General features: G+C 40.1%; 1 protein-coding gene across 3 annotated transcripts in view; it reads right to left on the minus strand.

Moving 5' to 3' along the window:
- The window catches only part of CASP8AP2 (caspase 8 associated protein 2), a 37,842-nt gene extending 25,333 nt beyond the window's left edge, over positions 1 to 12,509 (minus strand). For 2 of the 3 annotated variants that reach the window (XM_039232173.1, XM_039232171.1), the window contains exon 1: positions 12,457 to 12,509. The gene's annotated coding sequence lies outside the window, so the exon portion shown is untranslated. Of the gene's footprint in view, positions 1 to 4,612; positions 4,643 to 12,456 lie in introns of those variants that run through there. The other variant, XM_039232172.1, reaches the window with a different exon arrangement.
- Positions 12,510 to 14,565: the final 2,056 nt, after the last annotated feature.

Raw genomic sequence — 14,565 nt, forward strand, 5'->3', positions numbered from 1 at the left:
TACCTTTCAGTTAAAAAGCAATTTTTAAATTTGGCACAATGAATAAGTTCAATCTCTACCATCACTTCAAAAAAAGTGCCTAACCTTTTCCAAAAGCTTAAGCTTACTTATTATGGCTAAACCATGTCACAAAGTAAATGATACAAATTTTATAAAATAGACCAAAATACAAATTAATTTTTATATAAAAATAAGCCAATATCATACTAAATAAATACACCTATATAATGAGTTCTGAGTCCCAGAACTCAGCAAATCATCAAACCTGGAAGCAGTCTGGGGAGCCCCAGACATACATGTTTGCACAAATAAGAGAGTAAGAGAGGTAAACAGCAAAGAATTTGATACTATACTAGGGTTGGTAAAGATATGACAAAAGACATACTCTCATACATCACCGAAGTGTATACTAGTACAAGCTCCATGGAGGCAATATGACAAAAGCTATCAAGTTTTTAAATGCACATATCTTTGACCCAAAAAATCATATCTAGTAATGCATTCTAGAGATATAAAAGCACATGGTTACAAAATATGTACACAGGAATATTCAATGCAGTGCTGTTTGTAGCGGCAAGAATAAAGCAACAGAAGACTCTGAAACAGTTAAAAACACAAACTCACACACCTGACTTATCTGACATTTTCCATTCTGCCAGTAAAATCTGATGAATGGTGACTGTAGTCAATGAACTAAGGCCATTGTGGATATGGAGAGTCATTACGGATACCTGCACCTATATATTTCTGCTCCACCAACTGAGATACATTCTTATCTACAGCCAGGTCACATTTACTACCAAATCCAATTATGCAGGCTTCCTAATTTTTCTAAATAACAGTACTATGAAAGATCACATTGCCAAATGAAGTTCTTTTCCAGTAAAAACTAAGCTGAATGCTTTGAAAAGACTCATAGTTGAATAGAAAGATATACACACACAATAACTTGTCAAATCAACTGAAGATAATCCAAAATAATGGAAGAGAAAATCTAGTCTGTACCCACACTGATTAACAAGTATCTAGAGGTACCTGGGCGGCTCAGTTGGTTGAGTGTCAGACTTCAGCCCAGGTCATGATCTTGCAATTCAAGAGTTTGAGCCCTCCATCAGGCTCTGTGCTGACAGCTCACGGCCTGGAGCCTGCTTCAGATTTTGTGTCTTGCTCTCTCTCTGACCCCTCCCCAGCTTGTGGTTTCTCTTTTTCTCTCTCTCTTTCTCTCTCTCTCAAAAATAAATAAAAATATTTTTAAAAATTTAAAAAAGAAAAAAGTATCTAAATTCTTACTCCATTTTAATAGAAAGAACAAAAGAAAGAAAGAAAAAAAGAAACAAAGAAACAAAGAAATCAGAACTCTAATCACTGGACTCATTCTCAAAAAGGTTATGGTTCTATCACAAGAGATACAATTTATGTTATTACCTTTAAATAAAATTAAAGTATATATCTTTTTTTTTAATGTTTATTTATTTTATATTTAGAGAGAGAGAAACAGCGTTCTTGTAAGAGTGGGTCAAGGGCAGAGAGAGAGGGAGAGAGAAAATCTCAAGCAGGTTCCATGCTGTCAGCACAGAGCCTGATGCAGGGCTCGATCCCACGAACAATGAAATCATGACCTGAGCAGAAATCAAGTCAGACGCTTAACCGACTGAGCCACCCAGGCACCCCTAAAGTATATATCTTTTTATTCATTACTCACATTCCCCATTCCAACACTTTTTCCAATTAGCTGATTTGATTAACTGTTATAATACAGCCTGTACAATAATTACAAATGACATAATCACATTTCACAAACAACAGAACTTTTGGTAAAGCAAAACTCCTGATGGAGCAGAGACTCACAGGCTTTCTAACAGTAACCGATTACCAGCTGTAAACTGTCATATGGGGGTACCTGGGTAGGTCAGTTGGCTAAGCAGCAAACTCTTGATTTCAGCTCAGGCCATGATCTCACAGGTTCATGAGTCTGATCCCTGCACGGAGCTCTGTGCTCACAGCAATGAGCCTGCTTCAGATCCTCTGCCTTCCTCTCTCTCCCTCTTCCCCGCTCACATGCATGCGTGTTCTCTCCCCTCTCTCTCTCAAAAATAAATGAACGTTAAAAAAATAAAAGGAGTGCCTGGGTGGTTAAGTCAGTTAAGCAACCAACTTCAGCTCAGGTCGTGATCTCATGGCTTGTGGGTTTGAGCCCCACGTCAGGCTCTGTGCTGACAGCTTGAAGCTGGGAGTCTGCTTCGGATTCTGTGTCTCCCTCTCTCCCTCTCTCTCTCAAAAATGAACTTAAAAGAATTTTTTAATGAAAATATAAAAAATAAAATTAATTTAAAATAAACTGTCATATGGAGGAGGGAAAATCAGTCAATGTTTTTTTTACAAAATGGTGATAATGATTTGGTTAAACAGAAATCTAATACATCAAAGTTTTCATTGCATATCATTTTATAGTTTTAGTTTTTACTACTGGCAGGTATTACTTAAAAAAAAAAAAAAAAGATGGGGCACCTGGGTGGCTCAGCCAGTTAAATGTCCCGACTCTTGATTTTGGCTCAGGTAATGATCCCAAGGTCATGGGACTGAGGCCCACACTGGGCTCTGCACTGAGCATGAAGCCTGCTTGGGATTCTCTTTCCCTCTGCCGCTCTTCCCCACATGAACCTTCTCTCTCTCTAAAATAAAATAAAAATAAAATAAAATCTTAAAAAAAAACTTTAAAAAGTAGTGTTGGTTCATTAATTACAGAAAACATACCAAACTAAAATGAGCAAATCAGAGGACTCTAGATACTGGCGAGGATGTGGAGAAACGGGCACCCTCCTACACTGTTGGTGGGAATGTAAACAGGTGCAGCCCCTCTGGAAAACAGTGTGGAGGTTCCTCAAAAAATTAACAATAGAACTCCCCTATGACCAAGCAATAGCACTGCTAGGAATTTACCCAAGGGATACAGGAGTGCTGATGCATAGGGGCACATGTACCCCAATGTTCATAGCAGCACTCTCAACGATAGCCAAAACATGGAAAGAGCCTAAATGTCCATCAACGGACGAATGGATCAAGAAGATGTGGTTTATCTATACCATGGAATACTACATGGCAATGAGAAAGAATGAAATCTGGTCATGTGTAGCAACATGGATGGAACTTGAGGGTATTATGCTGAGCAAAATAAGTCAGGCAGAGAAGGACAGATACCATATGTTTGCACGTATAGGAGAATTAGAAGGAACTTAATGGAGGACCATGGGGGAGAAGAAGAGGAAAAATAGTGGGGGAGAGGGAGGGAGGCAAACCATGAGAGACTCTTGAATGCCGAGAAGAAACTGAGGGCTGATGGGAATGGGGGTAGGGGAAGGGGAGTGATGGGCATAGAGGAGGGCACTTGTGGGGATGAGCACTGGGTGTTATATGGAAACCAACTTGACAATAATTATTAAAAAAAAAAGAAAAAAGAAAATGTACCATACTAATATACTGTAATAAGACATTAACAACAGAGAAAACTGGGGGAGGGAGATGTAGCATGCTAGACAGTATTCCTCTGTACTTCTGAATTTTTTAAAGTAAGCTCTACACCTGATGGGGACTTGAATTCATGACCCTGAGATGAGTCTCACACTCTATCTAAGCCAGCCAGACATCCCTGTACTTCTGAATTTTACCATAAATCCAAAACCATTCCCACCAATACTCTCTTGGTAAAAAAATAATTTGTATATTTCATCATATTAGAGAGAAAATAAGATCGTCTTAACATCTGCTCAGGACAAGCATATGACAAATTCAATACTAACTCTTAGCAAACTTGGGAGTTTATGAAAATTTAAGGGACCTTTTTTAAACTGATAAAGGATATATTTCTACTGCAAGAAAAAAAAAACCCTCATACTAAACATCATACATGATGATGATACCATAGAAGCATCTTCTCTGAAGTCAAGCTTATTTGTATTTGAAAGAGTAGGCATGAATTGACACAGAACTGGAAAGAAGGAAAGCTGACATTATTCACACTATGGCTACCTATGTACAAAGTCTACACATTATTAGAATTAATAAGAGTTTTTCAAAGTTGCTGAATGTAAGATAAACACACAAAAAAACAACAGCTTTCCTGTATGCCAACAAAAACAGTTTTAAGGTTTATGGGTTTTTTTTTAATGTTTATTTATTTTTGAGACAGAGAGAGAGGCAGAGTGTGAGCAGGGGAGAGGCAGAGAGAGAGGGAGACACAATCTGAAGCATGTTCCAGGCTCCGAGCTGTCAGCACAGAGCCCAATGCGGGACTCGAACTCATAAAGCAAGAGGTCATGACCCAAGCCAAAGTTGAATGCCCAATCAACTGAGCCAGCCAGGGGTCCCTTAAGAGTAGGTTTTTTTTTTTTTTTTTTTTTTTAAGTTTACTTATTTATTTTGAGAAAGAGGAAGAGAGAGCAGAAGAGGGGCAGAGAGGGAGTGAGAGACTCTGAGCCACCCAGGTACCCCGTGAAAGTTTTAAAATATAACTGATAAAAAGATATTTACAACAAAACCATAAGGTATACAGAAGTTAATATAAGATGTGTAAGACTTTCATGGAGAAAATAATAAAAGATCTAAACTAGGGCACCTGCATGGCTCAGTCAGTTAAGCCTCCAATTCTTGGTTTCAGCTCAGGTCATGACCTCACAGCTGGGTGTGGAGCCTGCTTAAGATTCTCATTCTCTCTCTGAAAAAATAAATAAATAAATAAATAAATAAATAAATAAATAAATAAATTCTCAGAAAGAAAGAAAGGCTTAAATTAGGGGCATAGAAACCTTTTTCTTCTTACAAAGCCAGAAAGTAGATATTTTGTGCTTGCAAGCCATCTGATCTGTCACAACCACCTACCCTTGCCACTGAAGCTTAAAAGCAACCAAAGACAACATGTGAATAAACAGGTCTGGCTGTGTTCCAGTAAAACTTTATTTACAAAAACAATCTGTTTCTGATCTAAATATAATTCAATCGTATTTAGAAAAACTCAATACCAAAGTTGGCAATTCTCCCCAACTCAATACAATTCCAGTCAAACTAACAAGTTGACCATAAAAATTAAATTGAAATGTAAAAGGCATAGGAAGGAGAGTCAGGACATTTTTTATTCTGATGGAAAGGAAGTAAGCTTTTATTGAAGTATCACATAAATACAGAAAAAAAAACCCACAAATTGTAAGTAGATAGTCCTATGATCTTTGACAACCTATACACATCCATCTAACTACCACACAGATCAAGAAACAGATCATTGCCAGCACCCTAGAAGTATTACTCATGCCCCCTTTAGCCACTATACACTCCCAAACGTTAGCAAAGAAGTGTGAAGAATAAAAGCATATATATTGCTGATGACTTGCTTTGTGGAAGAAGGAATGTATGGAATGTATATCAATGGAGTAGTGGGAGGTTTCTGTGGAAATATGTAGATTCCAAATGAGAACACCATTAACTTTGGAGGGAAGGCATATATGGATGGATTTCAGAAGAGCACTGGGAGATAAATGAGACTGTCAAATTCATTAGAGTCAAACAAAAGATACTAAATGTCAGACTAAGGAATCTGGCCTTGAACTTTCAGAAGACAGGAGCACTGAAGGTTTTTGAGTTAGAAACAGTGGTATAAAGAAATGAAAAGATTAATGTGTGTAATGAACTAGAAGACAAAGTATAGGAAAAGAAACTGGGAAGGAGGCTACTATAAGCATCCACATAATATTATAAACCAAGATGGAGAAATATGGTAGATGCATGGATATGGGAAATATAAACAATTATCTCCTGTCTGAATTCATTCTCAAGCTACAAACTCCCATTATCTTTTGACTCGTTCCTTACATCCACGCTCACTTTCTTTTTTTTTTTTTTTAATTTTTTTTTTTTTATGTTTTATTTATTTCTAAGAGAGAGAGAGAGAGACAGCGTGAGCAGGGGAGGGTCAGAGAGAGAGGGAGTCACAGACTGAAACAGGCTCCAGGCTCTGAGCTGGCAGTCAGCACAGAGCCCGACGCGGGGCTCGAACCCACGAACTGCGAGATCATGACCTAAGCGAAAGTCGGACGCTTAACCGACTAAGCCACCCTGGCACCCCTCACTTTCAAGTGGTCACAAATTCTCAGTGATTTTATTTTTAAATCTCTCAAACTTAACGTCTCCTTTCCACTCAGTCATTCCAGTTTCCAATATAATTCTTTCTCACTTATTAGTCTCCTAGCTAGTTTCTGTACTACCAACACCTTTTTCCTTCTACCACTTTCCACACTAAAGCAAAAATCATGTTGACTTGTAACCAGTGTTTCACTCCCAGATCAAAACGCCTTTAAGAGCTACCCAAAACAACATTATTGAATTAAGCTTCCCTAGCACAGAACTACAAGGCCTTTCCAGAAATATCACTACTTTTATATCTTCCACTGCTCTTCTAACCTACCCTGTTTGGCTACATGAGAGATTCTGTACTACAACATATTCCTTTTTTTTTTTTTTTTTAATGCTTATTTATTTTGAGAGAGAAGGGTGGGGAGGGGAGAGGTGGGGGGAGAGAGAACCCCAAGAAGGCTTCAGCTCTGTGCTGTCAGCACAGAGCCTAACACAGGGCTCAAATTCATGAACCATGAGATCATGATCTGAGCCAAAATCAAGTCAGAGGCTTAACCAACTAAGCCACCCAGGCACCCTTTACCGTAGCCTATTTCTATAATGCAAGGCAACACACACATTATTGAGAAATAGAGAAATGATGTTAGTGTAATGCAGAAATTATACTGGCTCACACAGGTTTCTCCCCAGATCATTAGTTTTGCACCATTAATAGTAGCTAAATGCAGCAACCCTTGAAGGAATCTAGTCTTATGCTGATGCTCTTACCCTAGGTGCCCATCACTCCCCTTTCTGCCTCTTGTCTCAGTACAGTAACAGGCTGTCTTGCAAGGGTGTAAGCATGGTTTTCCTCAATCTTTCTTGGGGGAGAAATAACCCAAACACCAGACAATGAGCCAAAGCCATCTAGTCTGGCATCACGATATTTCACTTCAAACCTGCAACCTGTGATGTTTATGTCCCTCTGTTCTTGTCCCCACAAATCAACAGCTTCAATTCTTCCTTTTCCTCCATCAATCTTTTTCATCTGTCTTCTTTCTTAAGAAAAGATCTATATTTACTGAGATATTCATTAGGAATTTTACTTAACTATGTCAATGCTTTAATTAAAATTGTTATTGTTCCTGTTGGTGTTTTAATAACGAGTAGACAAGTTTTGACTATTCTGCCCCTATTTTCTCTATAAACCCTGTTTTAGTGAGTTACAGAACAAAGGTTTTTCAAAAATACATACATTAAAGCAGAAATGTCTGTGCTTACAGATCCTGAATTATGCCATGAACCTCAGCTCCACAATATCTTGCTCTATCTTTCTGCCTGGTCTGCTCATCCTCTTCCCAACCCAGCTACCATAAAAGAGAACCCCTTTTTCTGGAGATAGTCAACTTTCATTCCCTTATTGTACTGACATGCTGCATGCATCATTACATTACATTTAGCTACCTCCATTGTAATCATCTGCTTTCTAAAGTTGTTCTTAGGGGCACCTGGGTAGCTCAGTCAGTTAAGCGTCCAACTCTTGGTTCTGGCTCAGGTCACAATCTCAGCGTTCGTGGGTTTAAGCCTTCCGTCAGGCTCTGCACTGACAGTCCAGAGCCTGCTTGGAATTCTCTCTCTGCCTCTTCTCTGCTCACTTGCTAGAAGGGAGGAAGGAAGGAAGAAAGGAAGGAAGGAGGGGAGAAAAGGAAGGAAAGGGAAGGAAGTTGTTCTTAGACTTTGGCATTCATCAGAAACATCTAAAGGAGGTAGAACACAAGACTGATGGGTCCAATTCCCCCAATTCTTGATTCTGTAGGTCTAGACTGAGACATGAAAATCTGTAGTTCAAGGACTACACTTTGAGAACTACTTTAATTTTTTAAATTTTGTTAATTAAGATTTTATTTTTAAGTAAATCCCCACACCCAACGTGGGGAATGAACTTACAATCTCCAAGACCACAAATCACATGCTCCACCAACTAAGCCAGCCAGATGCCCTAAGAATTACCTTTTTTAGTCCAGTGCTGCCCAAGAGAACTTTCTATAATGACAAACATGTTTTGTATCTGAGCTGTCCAATATAATACTAACCACATGTGACTATTGAGTACATAAAATATGCATAGAGTGACTGAGCACATTAGTCTCCTATTGCTGCTCTAACAACTTACCACAAACTTAGTGTCTTAACACATACTATTTCATGATCTCATTGACCATGAAAAGCTCACAGAAAGGATTTCACAGAGCTGTGGTTATTACAATTTCAGTAACACCTAACTAGCTCTAAATGCTATTGGGCTCTTATAAAAATGTATTTGAATGCTGTCTTAAGGCAGTCAACTCCTGGACATCAATATCTTATTTTCTATACCTACAAAGCAAAATTTATTACATTGGGTTATACACAAGGGGGTAAGGGATAAAGAGTAAGTACTGCCACAAAAAGTAGGGGTACCAGATCAGATTTATTGACTCCTCTGCTGCCACCTCACAGCCCTTGAAACTAGGAACTGTTAGTGCTAAAACACAAGCCAACAGTCAGCAATAAGATGCTGAAGTTAATAAACACATTCCTGTAAGTCCCAACTCACCAAGATGAAAACCAAAAGAGACCATCTTTCCATCAACATCTGTCACCTCCTGACATCTCTACTTCTTTGACTGGCACTAGCATTCATTCCCTAATAGCCTACTGATACTAGTCTGCAATGTTTCTCCCATTTATCCTCATTCTTTCCTTCTGTATTTCATTTTAGCCTCCACTATAGCTATCTAATTATCTCCTCTATCCAAATACATGCTACACACAATTGCTGGATTGGTTTTTCTGAAGCAATTCTGCTCATTATTACTTCTTGCTCAAAAACTTTCCATTGCTTCCCAATGTCTACTGAATAAAGCCTAAATGCCTTACCTTTAAACACACTACTGCCTACCTTTCTAGCCCCATAATTCACTATACCAAGGTTTACAAGATCCCAAGGTTCAGTGAAACTGGGTTCCTCTTTGCAAACACAATTCCTGATACCATCTCCCCACTACATCTGTGAGCTCACAAGTAAGTATGGGTGTGAATACCCACAGATTAGAATTTGACAAATGAGGTTTTATTTTTTAAAATAATTTATTTTTTTAATTTACATCCAAGTTACCATACAGTGCAACAATGATTTCAGGAATAGATTCCTTAATGCCCCTTACCCATTTAACCCATCTCCCCCCCCACCAAAACCCCTCCAGCAACCCTGTTTGTTCTCCATATTTAAGAGTCTCTTATGTTTTGTCCCCCTCCCTGTTTTTATATTATTTTTGCTTCCCTTCCCTTATGTTCATCTGTTTTGTATATTAAAATCCTCATATAAGTGAAGTCATATGATAGGTCTTTCTCTAATTTCGCTTAGCATAATATCCTCTAGTTCCATCTATGTAGTTGCAAACGGCAAGAGAGAAATGAGATTTTAGAAGTCAGATGATATTTTACACAATTAAGATACTTCTACTTCATTCAGGAGAGAATGGGAGAAACCACCGAAGGTTTGTTTGTTTTTTGTTTGTTTTATTTATTTCTGAGAGAGAGAGGGACAGACAGCGTGAGCAGGGGAGAATCAGAGACAGAGGGAGATACAGAATCCGAAACAGGCTCCAGGCTCTGAGATAGCTGTCAGCACAGAGCCTAACCCGAGGCTTGAACCCACGAACGATGAGATCATGACCTGAGCTGCAGTTGGACACTCAACCGACTGAGCCACCCAGGCGCCCCTCAAATGTCCATTTCTTGACTACTTCAAAACCACAGCCTGAGTTGTCTTTTCAAAATGCAAATCTGATCATGTTCCCTCCTCTACTTAAAACCCTTCAGTGCTTCCTGCTAATTTAAGATTTAAAATTTTTGTCACAATTCTACTTGCAAAGTCCAAAGAGACTTGGCCTCTGCCTACAATTCCAAATAGTATGCATTCTTCTTCCCCATTTCCCAGCAAGCACTGTTGATCATACTGCCCTTCTTTCAGCTCCTCAACCATGCTACTTGTTCCCTCCCACCACAGCGCCTCTGCTGGGAGTGCTCTTTCCTCAGCGCTCTACTATCACTTAACTCATTGCTAGTCTTTTGGCTTAAGTAATGTTTGAGCTTTCCCTGGCTACCCTCTCTCTCCACTATGTCAGCCCCTTGTTACATACTCTTTTATCACTGTGTCCTTTCTCAATAAGGCCTCTTTTCAGTTTATAATTACATCTTTGTGAGATTCCTAAGAAATGTCCATCTCACCCACTGGAATGTAAGAGCCATGAAGACCAGGACTGGCTCTGTTCTGTTCACCATTGTATCCCCAGCTCTCAGGACAGGGCCTTACAAGTTTGTGGGTAATAAAAACATATTTGTTGAATTACTGAAATCCCCAATTTATTAACGACAACTACGAAGTTCCTAGCTTTAGTAACAAGGTAGTCATGCTTTTAATTGAAATAGAGAACCAAAGAAGACATGATAAATTAATATGACATCCAGGTGAAAATGTCTAACAGAAAACTGGAAACTCGAGTATGTGGCACAAAAGACAAAACATAATTGGTAGAGTTGAGATTACTGTCTTGAAATCACAAAAGCCAGTGATTCTCCTAAAATAGAAGGGAGGAGGGAAAAGAGGAAGGATTATGTATCAGAATCTCTTGGAAAGAGGGGTTTTATTCACACTTGCTCTCACCTTCCCTAATTGAGACCTCAATATATAGTGAGAGAGACTACTGACAGGGGTGTTGCAGCTAAGTAGTGTAAAGGCAAAGGTTTACATGTTTAAAACCATGGTGATCAAGGAAAAGAGTGGCAAGATCACTCATAATCATTTTAGGAATAATTCCAATGCATTCAGATGTGAAGACAAAGCACATGAGAGGAGGATCATCTAGCCTTTTGTGATAGGACAATGTCTTAAAAAGTCTAAAGAAGAATTTCCGGAGCGCCTGTGTGGCCCAGTCTGTTGGGCTTTGGACTTCGGCTCAGGTCATGATCTCACGGTTCATGGGTTCCAGCCCCACGACTGGCTCTGTGCTGACAGCTGGCTCAGACCCTGGAGCCTGCTTTGGATTCTGTGTCTCCCTCTCTCTTTGACCCTCCCCTGCTCACGCTGCCTCTCTCTCTCTCACCCTCTCAGGAAAAAAAAAAAATTTAACATTAAAAAGAAAATTTTCCTTAAAAAACATTATAGGAATGAAATAAACATTTATAGAGGAAAACAGGAAAAAGCCAGGGGAGAAAAAGAGTGTCTCCTAAGGCTCATGGGCAAGGCTAAATCTAATAAACCAAGCCCTAGAGAAAAGTAAAGGGAAAATAACAAACACTACATACACTGAACACTACGTGCCAGCACCTTAAATGTTCCAAATACATTAATTTAAATCTTCCCAAAGTCCCAAGAAGTACATACTATTCTTTTTCCCGTTTCACATGTGAGGAAACAGGTAACAAATGATTTAAGAAACTTGCCCCAAGGTCAAACAACTGATAAATGGCATATCTGGGATTAGATTGCAGCTAATGACAAAATCAAGAACATTCATGAGAGAAAAGTATGTATGTTTTTCTTTGAAAGAAAGCCACTTCTTGTGAAATGGGAAAAAACGCTAGAAGATAAGGGGGGTGGGGGTAGGGAGATTTTTTTGCCCTGGTCTCTGTCCTCCTCCAACCAAAGAAGCGCTAAGATGGGGGAGGGGCAATATAAAAGGGAAGAGGTTTAGAGCTATAGCTACGGAGAATGGAAAAGACCAGGGGAAAAATCTGAGAAAGACGGGAAAAATCAGAGTCAACGCCAACTCGATCCCTGAGGTACAAATTCTGAGATTCTGCATATTCTACATTAACATCTGAGCTGGGGCCAACTATGTGTTAGGTATGGTCCTAGGCGTTGTGGAGATCATGATAACTTCTCTGGGTATAACAGTCTCGAAAACAACCAACATCAATGATCACCTTACACTTAGGAAAGACCCATTCCTCCAGAATCCCATCCGAAAGCCTTAAGAAGTACATTCCAAGACAAGATTGGTTTTGGGGGGGAGGGGCGGGAGAAGCGGTTGAAAGGGCAGTTCCTACATGCTCTCATCCCAAGCCCTCCCTGGATCTTCTGGAGGGACCACAGAGGAACGCGAATGCTAGCCCAGACACTACACCCGAGGGCGGCGGGAACGCGACTACCTGAGGGCCCGGACATCAGGCGCGCCCCCCGCTTCCCCGACTCGGTGATTCTCTTCGACTCTTGGGCTCCCCGAAAACTGCTCGCTTCTGGTCGGGGCACTACCGCGCCATGCAGTTTATCCCTAACAGCCCCGAGCGGACGGGACCCCCACATCAACTTACCCGTCCTGCCCAGCCCAAGGTAGCCGGAGCTCCTTTCTGGACACCGAGGGCTCCCTGGCATCTCCACCAATGCCAGAGCACACTCAAGACGCGGAGGCGGGACTGAACACCCATGGCCAATCAGACCAGACGTAAAGCACGTCCCGGCGCACATAACTAGTTCCCGCCTTTAGGAGGGTGAAAAAAAAAAACACGGTTGGCGCCAAACTCTCGTAAGCTGGTGCAGAGTTTAAGGGAAAGGGGCGGGCCCTACGCCATTGGAGGAAGGGGCGGGGCATAAATACGGAAGGGGTGTGGCTTGGAGAAGGTAAGGGTGGAGTCTGGGAGAAGCTCTTTAATGAAAGGGAAAGTAAACTCTAAGGTCCTGTTATTTATTTAGTCTTTATTCTCTAAGTTCTCTTGAGTATGAACCGCGTGCTAGAAGTGGTGCTGGACGCTGGCTCGGTAACGGTGAATAAGCACTGTTCCCTGCCCTCAGACACTTTTCCTGCATAATAAGCAAAGAGTTTAAGCCAGGGTGTTGAGAGCTTTGAAGAGGGGATACCAGGTAAACTGGGGTAAACAGAGCAACAGGAGAGCTTTTTTTTAGAGGGTAGAATACCTGAATTGTCTTATAGAACAAACAGAAAATAGAGGTGCGGGTAGAGTCTAAAGGCGGGGCCCACGTCATTGATTGGTGGGGAAGTAAAACAAAGACAACTTCCTCTGCTATCTGATATTGGGATCTTCATCTTGATCTCTAACCGTTTCCTCCAGTTTGTCCATTTTAATAATTTGCAACTGTCATATCGACTCATTATATATTTTTAAATTTTCCGAAAATACCTCCATTTGGCAGAATACGTTCTGGGAGAACACTGCTTTCCTAGATTCTCCCCCAATCGCTTTGTGTCTGAGAAGTCAGTCAGATAGGTAAGCATTTCCAGGTAGTGGAGACGGAAAGGGTAAAGGGTGTTTATTGTTGCTGGAGCATGAAGTGTAAGATGAGACTGGTGGGGAAGACGGGTCAGAAATTGAGTGTGTGTGTGTGTGTGTGTGTATACATATATACATGTATATATATATATATATATATATGCATGCCAAGGAGCTCGGAATTTATCTTTAAATGATGAGGCATTGGGGACCACTAAAGGATTTTATGCTTGGTGTGGTGGTGATCTGATTTGCATTATTAGAATCCTCTGGCCTTGAGGAGAATTTTGAGATGCTCTTACGAGATCAGGTTAGAGAAAATGAGGATCTGAAGGAAATGATAGATAACAGGATAGATTTTAGAATACCTAGGAGATGAAATCAACTAATTTAGCAATTGATGGAATATTGGTTTTCAGCATAAATGCATAATGATTTTCATAAAAAAATACTAGTTGAGATGTAAAATACATATCCCCAAAATAACTGAAGTTTGGGAGGGCAGCGGGAAAAATAAATAAATAACTGAAGTTTTCCCCCAAAATTATCCACCAGAGAAGAGTGGCCTTATTATTGATGTACTTACAAAACCTCTCACTTTACTGGTACCTCTTTAAAACTTTACATTGAATAGAAAATAATGATTGGTTTAAAAAAATATTTGCTTTGGAGCACCTAGGTGGCTCAGTTGGTTAGGCCTCCGGCTTCCCCCACTCAAATCATGACCTCACAGCTTATGAGTTCAAGCCCGGTGTAGGGCTCTGTGCTTATAGCTCTGCTTTGGAATCTGTGTCTCCCTCTTTCCCATGTAGCGCTCTGTGTTTCTGTGCTGATAGTGCTGCTTTGGAATCTGTCTCCTTCTTTCTCTGCCTCTCCCTCCTCTCTCTCTCTCTCCCTCCCTCCCTCCCTCTTTCTCAAAAATAAACATTTGTTTTATGTATAAACACATTTTAAAGTATTTGCTTGGAAAGACCTCAACTAATGCCAAATTGGGAAGTTTGTTCAACTGAGGTTATTTGGTTTTTTTTTTTAAGAAAACAAAGAAATGTAACACAGTTACATATTTTATTAAGCCTGAACTCACAATTGCAAATGTTGCCTTAACAAAAAAGCAACTTCTAGGGGCACCTGGTTGGCTTAGTAGATCATGTGACTCCATCCTCTTGATCTTGGGGTAGTGATTTCAAGCCCTGC

This window comes from Hyaena hyaena, unplaced genomic scaffold, assembly GCF_003009895.1.
Source record: "Hyaena hyaena isolate Hyena2069 unplaced genomic scaffold, ASM300989v1 scaffold_66, whole genome shotgun sequence".
NCBI classification, from domain to species: domain Eukaryota; kingdom Metazoa; phylum Chordata; class Mammalia; order Carnivora; family Hyaenidae; genus Hyaena; species Hyaena hyaena.